General features: G+C 44.4%; 1 protein-coding gene across 1 annotated transcript in view; it reads right to left on the reverse strand.

Annotated features, from left to right (window-relative positions):
• Positions 1-21,104, reverse strand: part of SETD1A (SET domain containing 1A, histone lysine methyltransferase) — a 960,878-nt gene that overhangs the window by 932,266 nt on the left and 7,508 nt on the right. The window contains exon 2 of the mRNA XM_086932054.1: positions 4,373-4,421. The gene's annotated coding sequence lies outside the window, so the exon portion shown is untranslated. The remainder of the gene's footprint in view (positions 1-4,372; positions 4,422-21,104) is intronic.

Consider the following 21,104-nt stretch of genomic DNA (forward strand, 5'->3'; position numbering starts at 1 on the left):
CATCCATTCAATAGTGGTTGAAGATCTAAACTCAATCAAGCTGAGAAAACCAAAAAGGAGGTACATTGTATGATGATACTAGGTCTACTGATTTACTACAGGTGTTAGTCCTACAAGTGGCCATTAAGTTAAAAAGGCCAATACAGAGCCAGATTGCGGGGCACCCTACTACAAGTTAAAATTACATAAAATAATCACTTACAATAATTTGATCAATAAAAGATTGGCAACTTCAGAATGCCTTTCAATTAATGCTACAGTAAAGTTAGGTGGTGTGTAAACTGTTAACCAGTAAATAAAATAAGAAGCTGGCATATAGCATTAACAGCCGAAAATCTCTCTGAATTTTAACCAGGATCTAGGGTGTCATCAACTGTTACCTATAAGTGCTATTTAAAGGCAATGGCAACCCCTTAGTCACTCTTTCCTATCCTTATTAGTACTATCAGAGCCTTTAGCAAAGGCGTTGTGAAATAGCTGGGCCCAATGCATCATACGTCCGCGTTTCTGAGATGACAAACAATTCTAGATTGTGCTCATTTAGCAGCAGATTAATTTAAGGCTTATCTGGCAATGCAACAATTATCTCACGGTATCTCTTCCACTTCACTTCCCCACCCCCAGCATACCGAATCACTTCCCCACCCCCAGCATACCAAATCACCCCACTCCCCCAGTTTAAAAAGGAAGCACAATAAAAAAAACAAAATGTACTTCAAAAGGCTACTACTGATAAATTTCGAAGACCACATCAACACAAAACCATGCAACTTCATTGGCAAAGCAGAGAGAAGCAGGTAAGCAGCATCCTTGCCCACAGGTCACATCCAGGTCAAAACGGTGTCCTTCACAGGCCAGGGATTTTAGTGAATCCCACGTTTTTATAATGTACTCGGAGATGGGCTGAAAAAAACCAATATGCAGCAGCATTTTATTCAACCTCCTAAATGGAAAAGGGGCTGAAGTGTCTGACCAACCCCCCCCCCCCCCCCGCTCCCAAAGGGTTGTGATAAAACAACACATTTGTATATATAAAACACAAATATGTCATCCAAATCCAAACTAGCATATGAAAGATTAAAACGTGATCGCACATTCACAGCCCAAGGAAACCAGTGCGGTAGTGCTCTAGTACTGAGCTACTAAAAGGCATAATCATCAAATTGTCAAATGGCACAGATAGAACCAAAACGTAGTTGTACTCAGCTGCCACATTGGCCAATTAAAATTAGAACAAATATGTCTCGGTAGAAAACGATGCAAAGAAAGGAATCTCACTAGTAATATGGACATAATATTTCAACGAGAAAGTGATCTTCCACCATATTTACCTGTAACATTTTTCACATGCTAAAATAAGCTCTGAATATAGGTGGTGTTCAACAGGACAATTGGAGTGAAGTAGGAAGGCATAAGCATCAGTAAAACGTCACTTAAAGCAAACTTTGACACCAAAACCTCACTTTGAGGATCTGTTGCGCTGTGCATAAATGGACGGATATACTGAAGGGGTCAGGTTATTTTTTGTTTTTCCATCTACTTAGGAAACAAATGTCAACGAGTACAAGGTGCATCCACTATGTACCTGTTCATACTGCGCTTAAGTACAAATCAGACAAGCAGCAAGGGAAAACAGAAAATATAGAACTTCTTTTGGATGAAGGCTCATTAAAACAAGCATTTGGAATGCAATAGGTTTCGAATTTGCGAGAGTTTAAGCAGTTAGCATTGTAAATGACAATGGCCTTTATGTTTTAAAAACCAAAACATATATGGCCTTGTCATATACAATGCCAATAGATCAAACTCACGTAAATGCGAGACCTATTGCATTGCCCATATGTATGTGCCACTCAAAACAAAAGAAATCTTTTTCAGAGTGGGGAATCATTTGATAGCTTGAAACAGAGGGAAGATACTTTTAAACTGTAGTTTTTTTTATATTCAGCATAGGACACAGTAAGTGGTGTGGCCTAATGGCTAGGACGGTCGACCTCGGAGCCGGCAAGCCAGGTTTGTGTCTCAGCACGGACACTGAACATTCTGTGATTCTGTCATAAATATGAGGAGGTCTGGTGTCATCACAGGGGCCTCCATACTCAAGAGTGAGTAGTAAGCGCCGGTGAAAAGCTCTGACAGTCCCAGGGGCACACGCTCAGCCCCAAAGACCAAGCAGTCTCGGGTGGACGTCTTACTCCATGGCCAGTACTAGCTTTCCTATTACGGAAGAGCCTGGGCAGAGAAACCGGGCGTTCGCACTCAGGGGAGCTTTCATATTACAAAGGGGGCATGCAGCAGAGCCCGGAGCTGCCCTTTCGGTGACCCCCACGGTGCAGCAGCAGAGTCAGTACTTGGAAGTGTGAACGGGGGGCCCCTTGGGGTTCCATTACACCAGGGGTCGCGGGTTCAAATGCTTGAAAGCTGCTGCCGGCTGCGGCGGGTACCAGTTGAGACGGTCACCGACTGGCACTTAATTAGCTGCGGGATGACACCGCATAAGACTGTCCTGACAATGGCGGGCGGTTATGAGGCGACGAATGCCTCGTTATCTGCTGCGTCACTTTAACAACCTGACAGCAGGAAAAATACGAGCGGATTAAAGCACCGAGAGAGATTACAGACAGTACATTAAACTCCCCTGCGCCGCATGTCATCTGCACGACGGCGTGCCCCGGCACCGGGAGGGGGCCCGCCTGTTATCAAGCCTTGGCGCACGCAAGACTCTCGCGGCGCTGCCCCAGAGGTTACCCAGACCTTGTTATGTTTCCTTATCATCTGTTTCCCTTTAAATCTCCACGCCGAGGTGTCAGGATCCCGGGACCGGCTGCTGAGGACTCTGCCGGTGCCTGCCAGGGGGTGCACTCACTGACTTATTCTCTTCAATAATAAATCGCTTTTATCTCCAGCACTTGTTTTAAGAGGGATCGCCTTCTGGAAACCGGAGACGAGGCTGGGATCTTAAGGAGAGTTAAAAGGCATCACTGCAAATTAGGACAAATTCTGACACCTGAGCGGTGCCTGTCGCATGGGACAAAACCCGGAGAAGTAATATAAAGCAATCAGCCTTTATTATGCTCGTCAGCTGCCAAAGCAGACTCCTGCATGAACATCACATCCTCTTCCCCGAATCCACGCACCTCCAGCATTCCAGGAACATACCATAGTTCCAAGCGGGAGGGGACGCAGCGGAAAGAGAAGGGAGGGAGGGAGGGGAGGGGAAGGGTATATAAATAAACATTGCTTAATGCATTCAAAGCATGACACATCTCTCCTTCAATAAAGTGTGACTTTACAATCCTTGAATGAATTTCCAAGAAGGGACCCTTACGGGGGAAAACAAATCAGGTCCCGGGCCGGCAGCCAATCACAGCGCGGCCCGGGGAATGACGTCACGGGGTGTCCCGGCCGGCAGATTCGGGGGCGTGTTTTTCGCCCTCTCCCCTTCCCATTGGCTGGAAGGTAAAATTCCAGCCAATGGGAAGAGGAGAGGGCGGGACTTAAAAAAAGACACGGAAACGCCCCTGAATCGCGTTTTCACGGGAAAAGCGTGATTGACAGCCACTCTCTTCCAATGGCTAGCCTCCATTTATGGAGCTAGCCAATGGAAGAAGGGGCGGATTCAAGTCCCCCATACTGTAAACAAAAGCTTTCGCCTGGGCGGAGCACTGCTTCGCAGTGCTCCAGCCAGGTCGAAACCTAAAAAGAAAAGATTTTGAAGAGGTCAAAATTAACTTTAGAGGTATAGAGGGTATGAGAACAATTGCTGGAACAGGAGTTCCACACACATTTCAGATGACAATAAGAGAAAAAACATCTGCGATGAAAAATGTAAGAAATTATAATTTCACTCATACACGTCAACTCATTGCAACACCCTAGGGGGGCAAATTTAGCGGGAATGTGGCCTTTAAGTCAGCTATGGTGCACCTACAGATGCGATCTCAAGTTAAGTTAGAATTCGAGAAAAATTCTTAAACTCAAATTGTGTACACCTTGGCATGACCATTCACCAATAGGATTGTCACTTACAAATCACTTCTGATGCTAAAGATGAATGTGTCTTCAAATAGCCTTACAGTGTGACCTGTATGAGTACAGACATTCTTGTCATATAATTGAGTGTGAGGTTGTGTTAGGCAAATATTATATTTTAAACATACTTTATCTCTAACAGAAAGAATCATGGACAACACATGAACTAATGCACTACATCGTTGCATCAGTTTTGGATGGTCACATAAAAGAATCAACGCAAAAGTAACAGGTTATACTGGGAAAGAACGACTTAATGCCACAACAGCAAACTGCGCAGCAAGCGATAAAGGCAACAAACAAATCTGATGGAAAGCAATGTTCATACAATGGCACTTACCAAATGTATGGGGCATTTGAAAAGATCACATGACGAGTCAGGGCACAACCTACGATGGAAAAATGAAGTGTTAGTGATATTGTGTTTCTCAGTTGGCACCCTACAAGTTTTTCCTAACACTCCTAATTACAATTATCACTAATACACAATTTAATGGTATTCTTTAACAACATGGCAATGATTAAGGACCAAGTCAACACTATGGCCCTAATTACGAGTAGGTCAGAAATACCGAGACAGGGCACAAATATTGTTTTAGTTGAATCCCGACATCCGTGTGGGTAGCACAGGCACGTTTTGACAGCTTTCATCTAGCTAAATCCGCATGGGGAAAAAAAGGCTGCAACAGGGGAAAGATGGAGAATTTTCACGAGGCAACTGTTTTGACATATTATTACTCATTTTAACACGGAAATCGGAATAGGGTGGTGCAATTGCCACTGGATAAAAAACATAATGTGTATTATCATTTGCCCAGAGGCAATTTTATTGCTTGCAATTTCAAACCAACTCATTGCAAGTGTCTACCTCACTGAGCCATCTAAACAGCAAGCAGACCACATAACACAGGAGAAAGGATTTCCATCTTGAGTTCATGCAAGGATACCCATTCAAGGGACAGCAGCTACAAGGTAGAAGATCTCTTACATCCCTGGCCTCACTATCGCTGAGCAATAGCGCCATCCTTCTTAATTAAGTCATATTATAAGAGCTACAAGTAGAAAACCAGTGTGTTCTGCTCCACCCATTAACAGGAATCGCTCATGCACACAATACTATATTCTCACACACAAGGAATGAAACAAAACAAAAACCAAAAAAACAGCACTGGCAAAACCAATTGGTTGCGCCCAAGTATGGTCTGTTGTTTTCGGCTTTGTCAATGGTCTATAATAGCCACAAACAAAATGAACGCAATACAACTAGAGCTGAAAAGACTCAAATAAGAGTATCCATTAAGGAAAACAGACAAAGGAACACTCATTCCGATTTGCAGGAACAGATATGCGAGTGAGAGCTCCTCAGGAGAATGCCAAATATTTCCCTAATGGCTAGTCCATATTCTTAAGTTAAGCAGAACAAACCTTGTTTATATTTCCTTAATTTGTAGGACTACCAATGAAAGACACACTTTTCTTACAGCACAACGGAAAGACCTACTTTGGTTGGTTTTTCTATTGGATATGGTTACTAACCTAAGTGAATGCTTTTGATGGTCATACAACAAATGCTACATTTGATATGACCAGTTGGAGACAAGTCAGAAAAGGGGGTGGTGATGAACAGAGTGTCTGAATTAAGCAGACCACTCTTACCCAGTCCAAAGATCAGGGCTTGATCCATTACCGTTATTTATCTCACTGCACCATCCCAGCTCAGAACCTGGCTATATGCAAATCAGTCTGTCCCTGGCCCAGTGCATCATGGGAACAGGGCAGACTAAACTACCAAGCCAATTCTTCACCAGAAAGGAAACAAGCTACCGGGGACCGGTTTCTGGCATTTCAGCCGTCTTCGGCCCGGCTTGCTTGAATCCTGATGGTGCAGTAAGAAAGGGACTCATGTCTGAGTATACCCTGCCACACCTATAGTGGCCAAAAACGATTAAGAGTGGTCTGCTTAATTCAGACACTCTGTTCATCACCACCCCCTTTTCTGAATCATTTTTGTCCACCATAAGCGTGGAAGGGTATACTCAGATGTGAGTCCCTAGCTCATTGCACCATCAGGATTCAAGCAAGCCGGGCCGAAGACGGCTGAAATGCCAGAAACCGGTCCCCGGTACCTTGTTTCCTTCCCAGTATAAGAATTGGCTTGGTAGTTTGGTCTGCCCTGTTCCCATGATGCACTGGGCCAGGGTCAGACTAATTTGCATATAGCCAAGTTCTGAGCTGGGATGGTGCAGTGAGCTAAAAAACGGTGATGGATCAAGCCCTGATCTTTGGACTGGGTAAGAGTGGTCTGCTTAATTCAGACACTCTGTTCATCACCACCCCCTTTTCTGAATCATTTTTGTCCACCATAAGCGTGGAAGGGTATACTCAGATGTGAGTCCCTAGCTCATTGCACCATCAGGATTCAAGCAAGCCGGGCCGAAGACGGCTGAAATGCCAGAAACCGGTCCCCGGTAGCTTGTTTCCTTCCCAGTATAAGAATTGGCTTGGTAGTTTGGTCTGCCCTGTTCCCATGATGCACTGGGCCAGGGTCAGACTAATTTGCATATAGCCAAGTTCTGAGCTGGGATGGTGCAGTGAGCTAAAAAACGGTGATGGATCAAGCCCTAATCTTTGGACTGGGTAAGAGTGGTCTGCTTAATTCAGACACTCTGTTCATCACCACCCCCTTTTCTGAATCAGTTGGAGACAAGTGGCTTCGGTCCTGGACAGCCTTAGGGAGGGAATGGACGGGGGCCATCCTCAGGCTTTGGTCCTGCTTGACTTGTCCGCTGCCTTTGACACGGTTGACCACTCCATCCTTCTCACCCGTGTCAGGGCAGCGGGCATCAGGGGGTCTCCCCTAGCCTGGCTCACCTCCTTTCTGAGTGACCGTACCCAGGCCATCCATCTCGAAGGGTTTTCTTCTCCCCCACGTAAGGTGCAGTGTGGTGTTCCCCCAAGGTTCTTCCTGTCGCAGGGTTTCCGTTCTCTCACAGAACTGTGCACAGAGACCTAGAACCTGGGTGAGTTAGGGTGACCCACAACTCACCTTTGTTTCAGAAATCCCCTTACCAAGCTAGCTACAGTGTCGCATCGGTTGTAAATACTTCCCAATGCCTTAGACAATCCAGAACATGAACTTAGAATACCTCAGGTATCGTGGAACACATGAACACTCTTTCGTTATATTATCATTACAAACCGAAACTGGGAGGCAGAGAACACACGTGCAAGTTTGAAATGTTTATTTTTCAATGCAACATTCTCAAACGCAGTATCTTATATAATATCAACATACATATTATAAAAATCAGAGTTAGCAGCATAGTCACTAATCCATAATAAGCAAAAGGTGATAACATGTTATGATGCAGAGATCTTTAGAATTCTGTATCACCTATATTTCGCGCACCCTAATTAGCATATTATATTATATCTAAGAAGGTCTCATCTGGGTTCTTAGCAGGGCGGACCCATACCTCTAATTCTCAGTAGTAGGAGATCACATCAACCGCTACCAGCTCTCAGCATGCGAAGCATCAAGTGTGTTGATTCATTCCCTGTAACTGTATCTTAAACCCACGTAGAGCCAACTGTTGGCACAAACATTATTTGTGTTATGACTAACGTGGTGCGAGGATCAGGCCTACAGCAACCTTGTGTTAGGTTATTCTGAGAGTGTGCAGTTCTCAGTGTGCAGACAGTTGTACCAAGTGTACCAAGCACGACTGATATCAGTGCAATAACATATTATTCTCAAATAAATCACATCTTTCGTCTAGGTTAAAAGCTGCAATAACAATTAGATGTCGTGTGCAAAACCGAAGCAGAAAGAAAATATGGCGTTTAAACATTTAATAAGCACATGCTAACTTAACACAATATATAGAAACGTAGTAACCATATGACACCCCCCCAATGATCCGAGGACGGTTAAAAAAGGAAAATATAAGCCAATACCCTATGAGAGGCAAGACATGAAAGCAGAGTTCAATGATATTGAGCCAAGCTAAATGTATGTAAATGTATGTAAAATTTAAAAACACAAAAATGTATGTATGAATGCCTATAGTGGCCACACAAAACATAAAAAGTCGAACTTGAGGCCTAATTTCAATTAACAGGCCTAGAACATATGAAAAAATCGAATGTTCATATTAAAAAAGGCACCATTCAGAATTACTAAAAAGTCACGTGCCAGATGGAAGTATTCAGAGTCATTCCTCGTTGAATGAATATGCAAAATAGGTAGCTACAGCTTCCAACATGAAATCACTGCCATCATCCGAAAACAGTTCAGCCATCCAATTAAGCAATGGGAAAGAACATACGTGCTCCTCCAACACTGATTCCTCTAGCATCATCAGAGGACAACTCAGTGGGTTCTCGAGAACGCTCTGTGCCAGAAAGTCATGCGCCGCTGCGAATATGTCCCACTGACCCATTAGTCCATGCATCGCTGCTACAGCCATAACCCTTTCGCCAGAACAGACCAACTCGTGAGCCACTACGGGGTACATCAGCTGATCAAAGTTGACGTCAGGAGAAGTCGGTAAACAGAGACACAAATCAATGGCCCAGTCGAAATCACAGCTCAGGCAATGAAACACAGGCTGGACACAGGTAAAATAGGAAAATCTGAAGGATAATCCAAAAGCCGTGCTCAATGTCGCAAGAGGCAAGGATCCATAGTAATCAAGCATCCGGTTGCGAAACTGCATCAGTAGGGGCTGTGCGTTTCCTTGCGCATGATGGGCATCCATGTTTTATAAAATAAAATATCACCAGAACGCCTGCAGCCAAAGCCAGCAAAACAGGAAATCCGCCAAACAGGCTAGCAAATATAGAATGAAAGAACGCAGGGATAATACCAAATACTTTTTCAAATGTAGTCACGAGACCACTGCTAACCATTTTAAAAAAATGAGCCAGGCCCGTTGTGGAGGAGGCATTAAAGATCTGATGAACCAGCTCGCAAAAATGAAACGGCAAATCAGTACTTAAAAGTGCTTGTACTTCTGTGCGTGTGTTTGCTATGTGAAGGACATAAGTTTCGCGTGCAGAGCTCAGGGCCACCTGTTTTTGAGACAAAAGGGCTCTTATACGGCCTAAACCATTGAACTCAGCTCTCAAGGTTGGTATCCTCGGCCAAATTAAAACTTCTGAATTCCCATGCGTGGGTGGATACAACACATTCTTGCAGCAAACTACCCTCTCTGACACGGTAACCACATATGCGATACCGGCCTCTAACCCACAACAAAATTCGTTATTCAAAAGTAAATAACTACCGTTGGACAACCGAGTGAACGTGGGAACTATTGCAGGAACTGGTGACCCTTTCAAAACACAGGCCAAATTAGGTTTGTCCTGATTACATGAACCATGCAACTGGATGTGTCTGCATATTAGTGAGCGGTCAGGCGACTGTGTACATTCTTCACCATTCAGATTCACTTCATTTCCTTCCTTAAGGCATCTGTAAGTGTATGGTAAAGACCATGTCTCATGGAGGAAAGCGCTGCCTAATGGTTCATATCGCCCAATGGCTATATATTTCATACAATTTGTAAATTTATACAAAGCAAAAGGTAATGTTATAACACCATGAATAAGCCACGTTGCAGCAGTCACTTCAGCCACAGAAAATGGTAGGGATTCTAATTTTTCAATATGCAACATAGAAAATGTTGCATCTCTCATTGATAGCATGCGCTGTTTTTCAGTCAGATTAAACGGGGTAAATAATGATGAGACGTTCATAAAAGTCCATGGCACTCGACCAGACTTAAGAGTCTGTAGTGTCCACGCAAATTGCATCACAGAACGCAATTGATTTTGACCATGATATAACACGGACATTTCATCATGTACAATGTCAACAATAGAAGACACAATATTATTTAACGTGTAAATTCGGGAAGAAAGCGTGTTAATGCTGTTATCAACAACTGCAAGCACCTTCTCTAAATTTGCTTGATCAATAGCTCTCAGGTGTTTAGCAGCCTCAACCTGGGTAACTTTCCAAATTTCATTATAAATCGCATACAGCCATCGTTTAGATCTACCTTTAGCTGGGCCTTTTATAAAATCGTTCAAATCCACATTATCATTTAATAGAGACAGATGTATTTTAACTGCAGCTAAAGTGGAATGTTGTAACCAATTCTGACACAGCTTCCCCACAGAATAAGTCGTGACAGTATAGTCTTCTTCAAAACGGGGATCGAGTCTGACTTTTGTGAACCCCTTAGCCAAACCTAGAAAACGGCGTTGGCAAGAATCAGCACTTTTATGCCACATCAGCCAACCCTTCGAATCCAAACTGGATATGTTAAAGGACGAATTGTGTACAAGAGTTTGCAACTCATGAATGGACAAATCAGTAAAATTACCCCAACCTGTATATTCCTCCAAATCTGGGATGGTTGGTGTATTCAATTTTTTAGAAGTAGCCAATCCAAAGCATGTTGTTTGGAAAATGGATGAATTTAAAAACAACATGTGATTCGGGATGAGACATGCACGGTGCAAAGCCTCAGTGCCTTGTACCTGCCAATCTTTGGTACCCCAAATCGATTTAAGGTCAATTGTTCCTTTCCAAAACTCGTAGCCATCTACAGCCAACCTGTCTAGAAAGGACTTCGAATACAGCAATTTTGTATCGGTAAGTCTAACTTTGGGCATGGACTTTTGTGTCATTTTAAAATAAAATGACTCGGGATTAGATTGATTAAAGTCTGTAAAATAGGTGTATTTTTTCAGAAACGTATTGGAACTGCCCCAAAATGGAGTAGGGCAATGTTCCCATTGTGTATAATTTACAGCAACCCTCCTGGAGTTTGTTTTATGTAAAAAATGATTACCATAGTGTTGAAAACAAAACAAATCACCATAATTAATAGAATCTGTGTACAGATCCTCAGCATCGAAGGCAGCATAATACTTTAAATCAGAGAATAATGCTTCTACGGCCTGAATATCCCAATCATCAGAGCGTATATTCTGTTTAATTACATCTCCCATGTTTACTCTAAGCACATTTGGAACATTAATCACTTCAGTAGGCCCATGTATCTGAAACCTAACCGCATCCCACACAATCCCATCAAGGACAGGCCAAGCAGTAATGTTAACTGTATTTAAGTTTCGTTTCAGTCTGTGCGCAGAATGTGAAGAGGAAAGAGGGGCCAATGTTCCATTAAGGTACCGAACTCCTGTTCTTTCTTTAACGTAGTGACCATCAATCAGGCGGAAAAAATAAAACACAAAACCAATTGACATAAAAAGATAGAATGAAAATAGAATCAACCAAATGTATGTCCAAGGCGGAATTAAAAAATGTTTTTTGAACAACGTGGCATATCTTGCAATGTTTGTGGGTTTCTTTGAAGTTTCCGAAACAGAGTCAAAAGAGAATCTGGACTGGCCTGCCAAACAGGTCTGTAAATCAGGCATCGATAAATCAGCAGGATAAGTGTAGTTTAGCTCATCAATGTTAGTATCAGGAATAGTATTTAATAAAGGACTGGAAATGGCAGGCATCTCGAGGGACACCTCCTGTTCTGCACCAGATGTAATAGCCAGCACAGAGTGCCTCACCATGGAAGGACAGGATACAGCCGGTGTCATGCTATGAAGAATCGGCCACCCTGTGTGTCTTGACATTGTCAATAGAAATAAATCTGTTTTCCTTACGACCTGGAAGTGGTGGTAAAATGACTGTTCGTGTGCCCTTCACTCCAAGAACTCGAACCGGTGCTCGATATGAGGGACCAAACTCTTTCTTGTTATCGATCTTCTCTCGAACCAGTTCTCCAACTTGGGGTAGCCAGACAACTACCGGGATCTGCAGCGCATCATCCGATGTGGAGGGCAAATGTTCCTTTGCAAGACTGTCTCTGGTCTTTTGTAGATTCTGTAAAACATTGCAATGTTCATCTACGTCAAAGGCCATGGCCTGGGCCTTGCTGTCTAGCCCATCGAGGTCAGGTACATACATCTTGATACCAAAGAGCATTTCGTATGGGGTCCGCCCACCCAGAGACCTTCTAGGGAGATTATTAAGCGCACGCTGCACGCCTATGAGGTGGGCTAACCAGTTTCTGCCAGTGCCTATAACTCGAGCTGTCAAAGATTGCTTTAAGTCGCGGTTCATTCGTTCAACTACACTATTACCCTCAGGTCTGTAGGGACTCGAAAATTTGACTTGGACCCCCATCGAAACCATAGCATCCTTATACGCCTTAGAGGCAAATGCCGGACCCTGATCCGAATGGAAGGTACCACAGGCAAAAATTCCCACAAAGACTCGCAAATCCTTAATGACAGTACGTGAATCAGCGCTCCGATGCGGCCATACCCACACAAAGCGTGTGCATGAATCAACTGCTACTAAGATGTACTTATATGCAGTATCAGAAGAAAATGGACCGCAGTGATCCAAATAAACACATCAAGTGGTTTATTCGAGATGTACAACTGTGTCTGAGGCGGACGCGCAGCAGTTGAAGGCTTAATCTGCTGGCAAATGTCACATTGAAGAACATATTCACGCGTCTGTTGGTACAGTCCCCGCCACCAGAATCTCTGTTGTAGCTGAGTTACAGTGGCCGAGACGCCCGCATGCGCAGACGCCATGCCTTCATGAGCCGCTGTAATCAAAGCAGCCCTGCGATCCGAGTTGGGAACTAGACGTTCGCCAACTTCAGGGATTTTCACATAAGGAACCTTATCGGGACTTAAGTGGTATGTGTATTTAGAAGGGAACCCCGCAGGATATTTACTTCCCTTCTGTGTTGCAGCAACTACTGCCAAGATGTCATCATCTATTTTGCTTTTGGACCTCGTGACTGCTGCAACTAGGTATTTCAATACCGCTGACTTCGCTGCTTCATCAGCAAGCGAGTTGCCAACAGCGTGGACCCCCACGCGCTGATGACCGAGAGTATGAATTACAAAGACAAGTGGCAGCTTCTCTTTAAGTTCCGCCACTCGTACCCAGATCGTCTTGTGTTTTATTGTGCTACCTTTGGAGTCACGAAATTCATTCTGAATCCAAAAGAACAAGTTTTCATTGTAAGACTGGACACAGTAGTAAGAGTCACTTACGATTAAAGTCGTCACACTAGGATCTGCGTACTCTAATGCAAGCATCAGAGCACGAAGCTCTGCTAATTGTGCGGTGCAGTCCCCAAGTGTCTGCGTGTGCACGACACTGGACTTGAACTCATCGTTCACCATGGCACCGACCACAATGGCGCATGCGGAAACGTAGGCATGTTTAGAGCCATGCGCCACCTGCGCCGAACCATCAGTGTAAATGATGCAATGGAAATCCTCCAACGGCTGCATTGCTAAAGGAGCAGGATGAACAAATTCATACTGTAAATACTCCTGCGACCGTAACGTGGCGTCAAAAATGAACGTGACATCCTGGGACGTCAAGGATGCCGCCCATTGAATCCACCGAGGGTGCAAAGCTTTAGAATTAGGTACACTGGCTTTCGTAACCGCCTCTAAGGCAGGACACGGGGTAACAACCAACATGCGTTTTCCTTGTGACAGGGCACGTTCTTTAAGGATAGCCATCTGCACAGCCGTTAAAACTTTTTCTACAGTGGAAAATCGCAGTTCAGCCGAAGTGTATAAGTGTGACTTGTAAGCAATAGGTACTGTATCTCCTTCATTAAAAGTCAGGTACGTGAAACCCACCGCCCCAGGGATAATTCTAATCACCAGGTTGGTCTGGTTATCACGAGTCTGTAAGTATTCAGAAGCGAGCAAATCAGCCTGCAAAGATTGCAGAATGGCCGAATGCTCAGGCAGCCAGCATGATTTGAAAAAAGATGGTTGTATCAAAGCATACAAAGGCTTGATACGCTGGGCATATTCCGGAATGTATGTTCTCCCGAAATTCAAAAATCCCAGCAAAGACTGTAATTTTTTCAGTGTTGTCGGAGATCGCAATTGTGCGCATTTCTCCAGGAAGTGAGGTGTTAAACCCTTTCCTTCGTTGTTAAGCTCGTAACCTAGAAACAACACTGTGTACTCTGCAATGTGAGATTTTGCAAAGTTAAACTTGTAACCGACGTCTGCAAAGTTACAAATTATGCTATTTACTCGACACAGATGCTCCCAAAGATCGCCGTCTGTGAGATAAATGTCATCCACATACGAACAAGCAACTGGGTCGAAGCTCTCCAGAAGAGAGACAATGCGGGCGGAGAATACTCCAGGACTGTTCTTATAGCCCATTGGAAGACGCCGAAACATTTTTTGCACACCGCCGCATGTAAAACTGGTCCATTGGGAACTTAGACCGTCTAATCTATGGGCATAAAAACCATTGGAAATGTCAAGCGTGGTTTTGAACCGTTTACGCTCAAGACTATTCACTAACGCAGAGCCATGAGTATTCTGTACTGCGCAGTTACGGCAATGCGAGTTCAAATGCCTATAATCCAAAACCAAACGATATGAGCCGTCCGGCTTGTTCACAGTAAAAAGTGGGTTATTCATCGGTGACACACACGTTTCAATTACACCTTGATATTCCAATTGTTCAAGGATAGCCGCGACTGAAGCTTTCGCTTCACGCCGTATGGGATATTGAGGTTGAGGCTGTGGTTGAGACCGTAAAGGAATCTCGTGGCAAGGTGACAATTTATCCCAGCCACACTGATTACGGTACACAGCCGGCGCAAGCGCCAGAGCCCACTCTTCTGCAAAATGCAGCGCTTCCACTCTCGGTACAGTCTGCGCGAAACTGGGTAGGATTACCTCCTCCCCTCGCGGAGCTGCGAGAACAAAAGGTGGGTGCCAGTCAGCCTCCGAAAGCAAAATGTCATATGTAGACGAGAGATTTTCCCAAAATACCCCTTTTACAGTTCGCTGCATGTCACCTTCAATTAACAGGAAAATTTCAAAAAGTCGTTCAGGGGGAGCAACATGCGTATCAGCAGTTTCAATCACAACAGAAGAATCAGTCGCTGTCACCTTCAACAGTGGACGGAGGGCCTCTCTCACTATGGTAATCTCTGCTGCGCTGTCCAGCAAGGTCAGAGCCCACGTCAGATTCCGAAGCCGCGCTCTCACTATCTGGGGCATAACGATGCGCGGTCAGGGCAGCGACTTTCTTCGTGGCAAACTGTGGTCTCTTGGGCGTAGAGCCTTCCTGCTGCTCTCCACCGTTGCGCGGGCGGGGCTGACCACGTCCTTGCTGGCCACCCCGGCCCCTGCCGCCCCCTCCACCACCGGTTGACGGTGCCGATGAGTCCTGAAAGGAACGAGGAGAGCGTTGGTCAGAAGCCTGAAACCTTTCAGGCGATTTAATCATCGCGCGGTCGCGCAAATCATAAACTCGATCCGACTGCGCAGGCAACGGAGACGCAGGAGCAGAAACCTGTGTTTGTTGTTGCTGTTGCTTACCCTGATTCTGCTTTTTAGGCCAATTTTGCTTTTTGGACTTTTGTTGACCACTAGTTTCCGATGTCTGACCCTGGGGCTGTTTCTTCTCCTTATCCGGAGAAGCTTTAACCCCCTTCGCATTGCGGCCAACCATTTTGTAAGCAGTCACAATAATCTTTGCCAACTGTCGGGGTCGGTCGGCCTCTTGAACCAACGCCAACGAGTTAGCTACCTGAAAGTTCACTGCATCCCCCTTGACATTCGCAAGGATCAGATCGCAAACTACTTCAAATGAGCCACACAGGCGCATGCCCAATTCAACAGCCGCCTCTGGTCCGTGTTCGTCTTGAACCCGTTTAAGGACCCCACCTAGATTGGTCACAGACGGGGAGCCATAGCACCTCGAATAGACCGCCGCAAAAGTTTTTCCCCAGGTTTCACAGTCAGCAAGGTCAGGAGCCAGATCCTTCGGCAAACTTAGTGTAAGAATCCGGTGTTTATCACCCGGACTCGTATTGGGAAACACAGCCTCCAGCTGGCCGAATTTCTCAGCAAGCCAGAAAGGAAAATCATCCTTTTCTTGGGGCTTCTTACCCATCACGGAATTAACCATGACCGGATTGATTTTCAGACCAGCATGTTCTGCACGAAGCTGTGCGCCCCTAGGGGCCGCGTCCTGAACATTACGGCTAGTGTAATGAACAAGTGCTCTAATCACTTCCACCGCGACTTCATGAAGCCGCCGCAGTTCTCCCACGTTACAAGTGGCACGTCGGGGGTGAGGAGTAAACCCAGCCAAAGCGGGCCACGGAGCGCCCGGAATGGACAATGGACCTAACCTCGGAGCGGTTAAAGCGTGCGGTAGGGCGCCACCAAACCAAACTCCATGCTGCCAAGCGTCAATAGGTACTTCCAGTGCTCTGTACGGAGCGTACGCAGCCGGTACATCTGAAGCAGTGTATGAGTGGAACACACCAGAATTAGCGTCCACCGGCGGAAATGTCACCCACGAATAAAACAGTTCGTACGGGTAAGCATGTTCCGCACTCACCACTAGAATCACAGCCAAGCCCTCTAGAGGAACATCATACATCCGCAAATGGTCACGCACCGCAATGCGACTATGCTGCGGGATGTCCACGGCTTGAGCCATGTCAGCACAGGAACAAGAAAAAAAAATAATAATAATACTTTGTAGCACAACTGGGTAGTAATCCAAAGAAACCGTTTTAGATAGATTCAAGCTTGAAAAAGACCTATTTCAAAAATAGGTAGGTTTTTCCGACACTGCCGTTTTCCGGAAACGGGAATGTAGGCGTTAAGGTTTGAATGATATACTACTCGAGTGTCATGATATAAGGCCAATCAACGTATGGGCGCCATGTCGCAGGGTTTCCGTTCTCTCACAGAACTGTGCACAGAGACCTAGAACCTGGGTGAGTTAGGGTGACCCACAACTCACCTTTGTTTCAGAAATCCCCTTACTAAGCTAGCTACAGTGTCGCATCGGTTGTAAATACTTCCCAATGCCTTAGACAATCCAGAACATGAACTTAGAATACCTCAGGTATCGTGGAACACATGAACACTCTTTCGTTATATTATCATTACAAACCGAAACTGGGAGGCAGAGAACACACGTGCAAGTTTGAAATGTTTATTTTTCAATGCAACATTCTCAAACGCAGTATCTTATATAATATCAACATACATATTATAAAAATCAGAGTTAGCAGCATAGTCACTAATCCATAATAAGCAAAAGGTGATAGCATGTTATGATGCAGAGATCTTTAGAATTCTGTATCACCTATATTTCGCGCACCCTAATTAGCATATTATATTATATCTAAGAAGGTCTCATCTGGGTTCTTAGCAGGGCGGACCCATACCTCTAATTCTCAGTAGTAGGAGATCACATCAACCGCTACCAGCTCTCAGCATGCGAAGCATCAAGTGTGTTGATTCATTCCCTGTAACTGTATCTTAAACCCACGTAGAGCCATCTGTTGGCACAAACATTATTTGTGTTATGACTAACGTGGTGCGAGGATCAGGCCTACAGCAACCTTGTGTTAGGTTATTCTGAGAGTGTGCAGTTCTCAGTGTGCAGACAGTTGTACCAAGTGTACCAAGCACGACTGATATCAGTGCAATAACATACTATTCTCAAATAAATCACATCTTTCGTCTAGGTTAAAAGCTGCAATAACAATTAGATGTTGTGTGCAAAACCGAAGCAGAAAGAAAATATGGCGTTTAAACATTTAATAAGCACATGCTAACTTAACACAATATATAGAAACGTAGTAACCATATGACATTCCCTTTCCCCTCTCTTATTCAATCTCTATATTCTTCCCCTTATCTTTGCACTACAACGTCTGGAAGTCACCGTCTTTAACTATGCGGATGACCTCCAGCTGATCTTTAACCTTTCACACTCTCCTGAATCTATTTCTAATTTCCAATCAATTATGATCTTTATCAGGGACTGGATGAACTTTAACCACCTTAAACTTAACCCAGACAAAACCGAGTTGGTTCTGACTGGGGGTGTATCCAGTTCCTGGACTTCTATGTTCTGGCCCCCTTCACTTGGTCCCTCCCCCTCACCTTCCTTTTCTGTTAAAACACTTGGGATCACATTAACCACATCGCTGCTGCCCATTTTCCCCTCCGGTGCTGAAGAATTCAGATTTACATGATTTCATGACGAGCTCAGCTCGTCATCAGCACAGCTCCACTGTGCCTCATGACGAGCTGAGCTCGTCATGAGCATGGAAAGGGTTAAATCAGAATCTAACTTTGCACACCCAGATCAGTACAGTGGTGTCCTCTTGCTTCTTTACCCTTCGCACTATCCGGAAAATCTCTAGATTCTTTTCCCGCTCTCAAACTCATCATGATGGCAATGGTCTTATCACGGCTGGACTACGGGAACATCCTGTACAATGGCGTCCCAGCCTACGCTCTTCGAAGCTTACAGCTGGTACAGAACCAGGCAGCACGCCTCATTTATGGCCTCCCTAAATTCCATCATGTCACCTCTGTATTAAAGAACTTGCCTTGGTTGCCTATTAGGGAGAGGGCTCTTTTCAAACTGGGCTGCACTGCCTACCAGGCCCGAGCAGGAACTGCCCCAGCCTTCATAAATTCGGCAATCTCCAGCTATACTCCTGCTAGAGAGCTCCGCTCATCTTCCCAATCCCTCCTTTCCGTCCCTCGTTACAGGAAGATGAGGATGGGGGGGTGAAGTTTGCAGTTCTTGGCCCCATCTTTTGGAACTCCCTCCCTCCCAATGTTCGATCTATTCCACTCTATGCTGACTTCCGTAAGGCCTTAAAAACCTTTCTCTTCCTGCAAGCATTCCCAGCCTAGTCCTCCCACAGCTGTTATCTGGGTTCAATAAATCCTTAGCGCCAAGAAACCGCTAGGTATAAGTGCGCTCTACAAATGTTTTTACATTCAAATTAAATTCAATCGATTGCTGAAGCGTTAAGCTTCAAATAAAGCTTTCACTCTAGATAAATTGCGGATCAGCTTTGATTATGTACTAATATATTATTAGCAGTAGCTGTAATATTATTGTTCTTGTTATTTTCATGATTATGATTAATATTGCTATACACACCAGGTTTCCAGTGTGATACATCCATTATGCACATACACCCTGCCGCTGCACATATATGCATACCATATCTGCTTCTTTGCTAATCCCAGCTAACCCCCACCCCTGAAGATCTAAAAATTGCACTTTATATATTATTCAGCAAGTTTCCAACTACCTCTTCCAGAACAGGTGTGATGGATCAAAAGAATTACAGAAAATCCCTAATCTTTGACTGTCTGCGAACATGTTTCAGTAGTTGTCTTTTGCCACCCTTCTTCTAACAATGTAAATCTTAACAAAAACACGATTAGTAATGCTGCTGTTCCAAAATACATAATTTCACATGTAAAGCTGGCTGGCTAATCTAATATTTTAGGTGTGCCAACTGGCTAAGTATTATGGGGCTGTTTATGCTGGTGCCTGCTCTATGGGAAGCAGACCCTTTCATGTGTCACTCTACAGTCCCGTGGTGCACTCTGTTTTCGTGTCCCTCAATGGGCTCTTTCAGAAACGCTTAGAAGAATCTATGCAGAAATCCTCTTGTGGTAAACGTCACAAGGAAAAAGAGCGGAGAGCACAGTTCGAGATGGTGCAGCTTGCACAATGTAACCAAAAGCAGCAGCACTTTGAAGAATCCAGTCAGGAATTTAACTTGAAGCCAACAGAGCTCCAGACAGAAGAATACGGGGTAGTTAAAGCAGCAGGTCCGAATGAGCCTGCATTGAGTCGTTGTAAAGCAGTATTTCAGGGCCTTGTGACCTGCAGAGGACAGCTTTCAAGTCAGAGCAGCAACAGACCCTAACAAGTAGGGGAACAGCAGCGCTGAGTGAGGGGGTGGGAGGATGGATTCTCTCACTTTGAGGTCAAAGAAAGAAGAAACAGGCGCCCTCTGGGAACCAGCATCTGGCATTTGATCTTGAATGAACAGCAAATGTGACAAGATAAGAAAATAATGACATACTTGTTTACATAAAAGCTTGGAGCGAGTAAAAAGAGGAGTGCTCGTTAAAAGTGCTCCAAGACAAACAAAGAAGAATAAGTTCCTAAAGCAGTTACTAAAATGCGACAAGTCTAATGCTACAAGTAATGGGGCAGTGCTCCATGGGAAGTAACAACACACGAAAAGGAGGGACAAATAGGAAAGATTAACCACTAGGAAGCAAGGCTTTTCAAAGAACTATTGAAGAAAAAAAAATGAAAAGGGGGCTGCAAGTCCACAAAGTATTTACAACAGGTCTTAAAAAAACATTGCAAACGCCATCTAGGCGAGACCTAACAAGATACAAGCAATCTCATTCTGATGCTTACACCTGAAAGTTAGACACCACTGTTCTTTACACCACTTATCATCTTAACAGAAGAAAGTGTTGTTTCCAGAACTCATAATGAGGGGTGCAGTTCAAACCTCTGTAAGAAGAGATATGCCTTCTATTAACTTTCTTTTTGTCAAAATTGTGGTGGTCTCACCTACAAGCAGAATACAATTAGCCCTCTTCAAAACATAAGCATAACAAAGGAAATAGGTTACTGTTGTCCCCAACTGGTCTACTGCCTCTTCAGACTCGCAGTAGACACCTGAGATACAGAGAACAAAAGAGACAGTCAACCGTTTCTCAAAAAAAACTAAAGAAAAGTAATATTGGACTTTGTACTCATGCAAAAGTGTGCTTTAGAGAGTCGAAGCCTTCACCCTCAACAAGAGTAGAATCTGAAAGTAAGATCAAGATGCTCTTATTACTATAAAACAGTAACATTAAGACACGGGGACCTCAGTTTCCAATTTGGGCAAGAAGGCACTCCCACAAACACAACTTTGAACAGACAATACAGTCAAGAACAGTACAGTGGATGACTCTCAGACTCTGCAGGTCTTATCTCAGAGAAAGCTCTTAACACACACACACACACACACATTATCCACTCAAGGAAAAGTAAAAAAGCTGACCGGAAGTAGAAACAGGTCATCCTAAACACATACCTTCATATAGCTAGAAGACCCATACAAAACACACTCATCAGTACTTACCAATTGGGATGACACCAGCCCATGCAT

This window comes from Lissotriton vulgaris, chromosome 7, assembly GCF_964263255.1.
Source record: "Lissotriton vulgaris chromosome 7, aLisVul1.2, whole genome shotgun sequence".
Taxonomy (NCBI): domain Eukaryota; kingdom Metazoa; phylum Chordata; class Amphibia; order Caudata; family Salamandridae; genus Lissotriton; species Lissotriton vulgaris.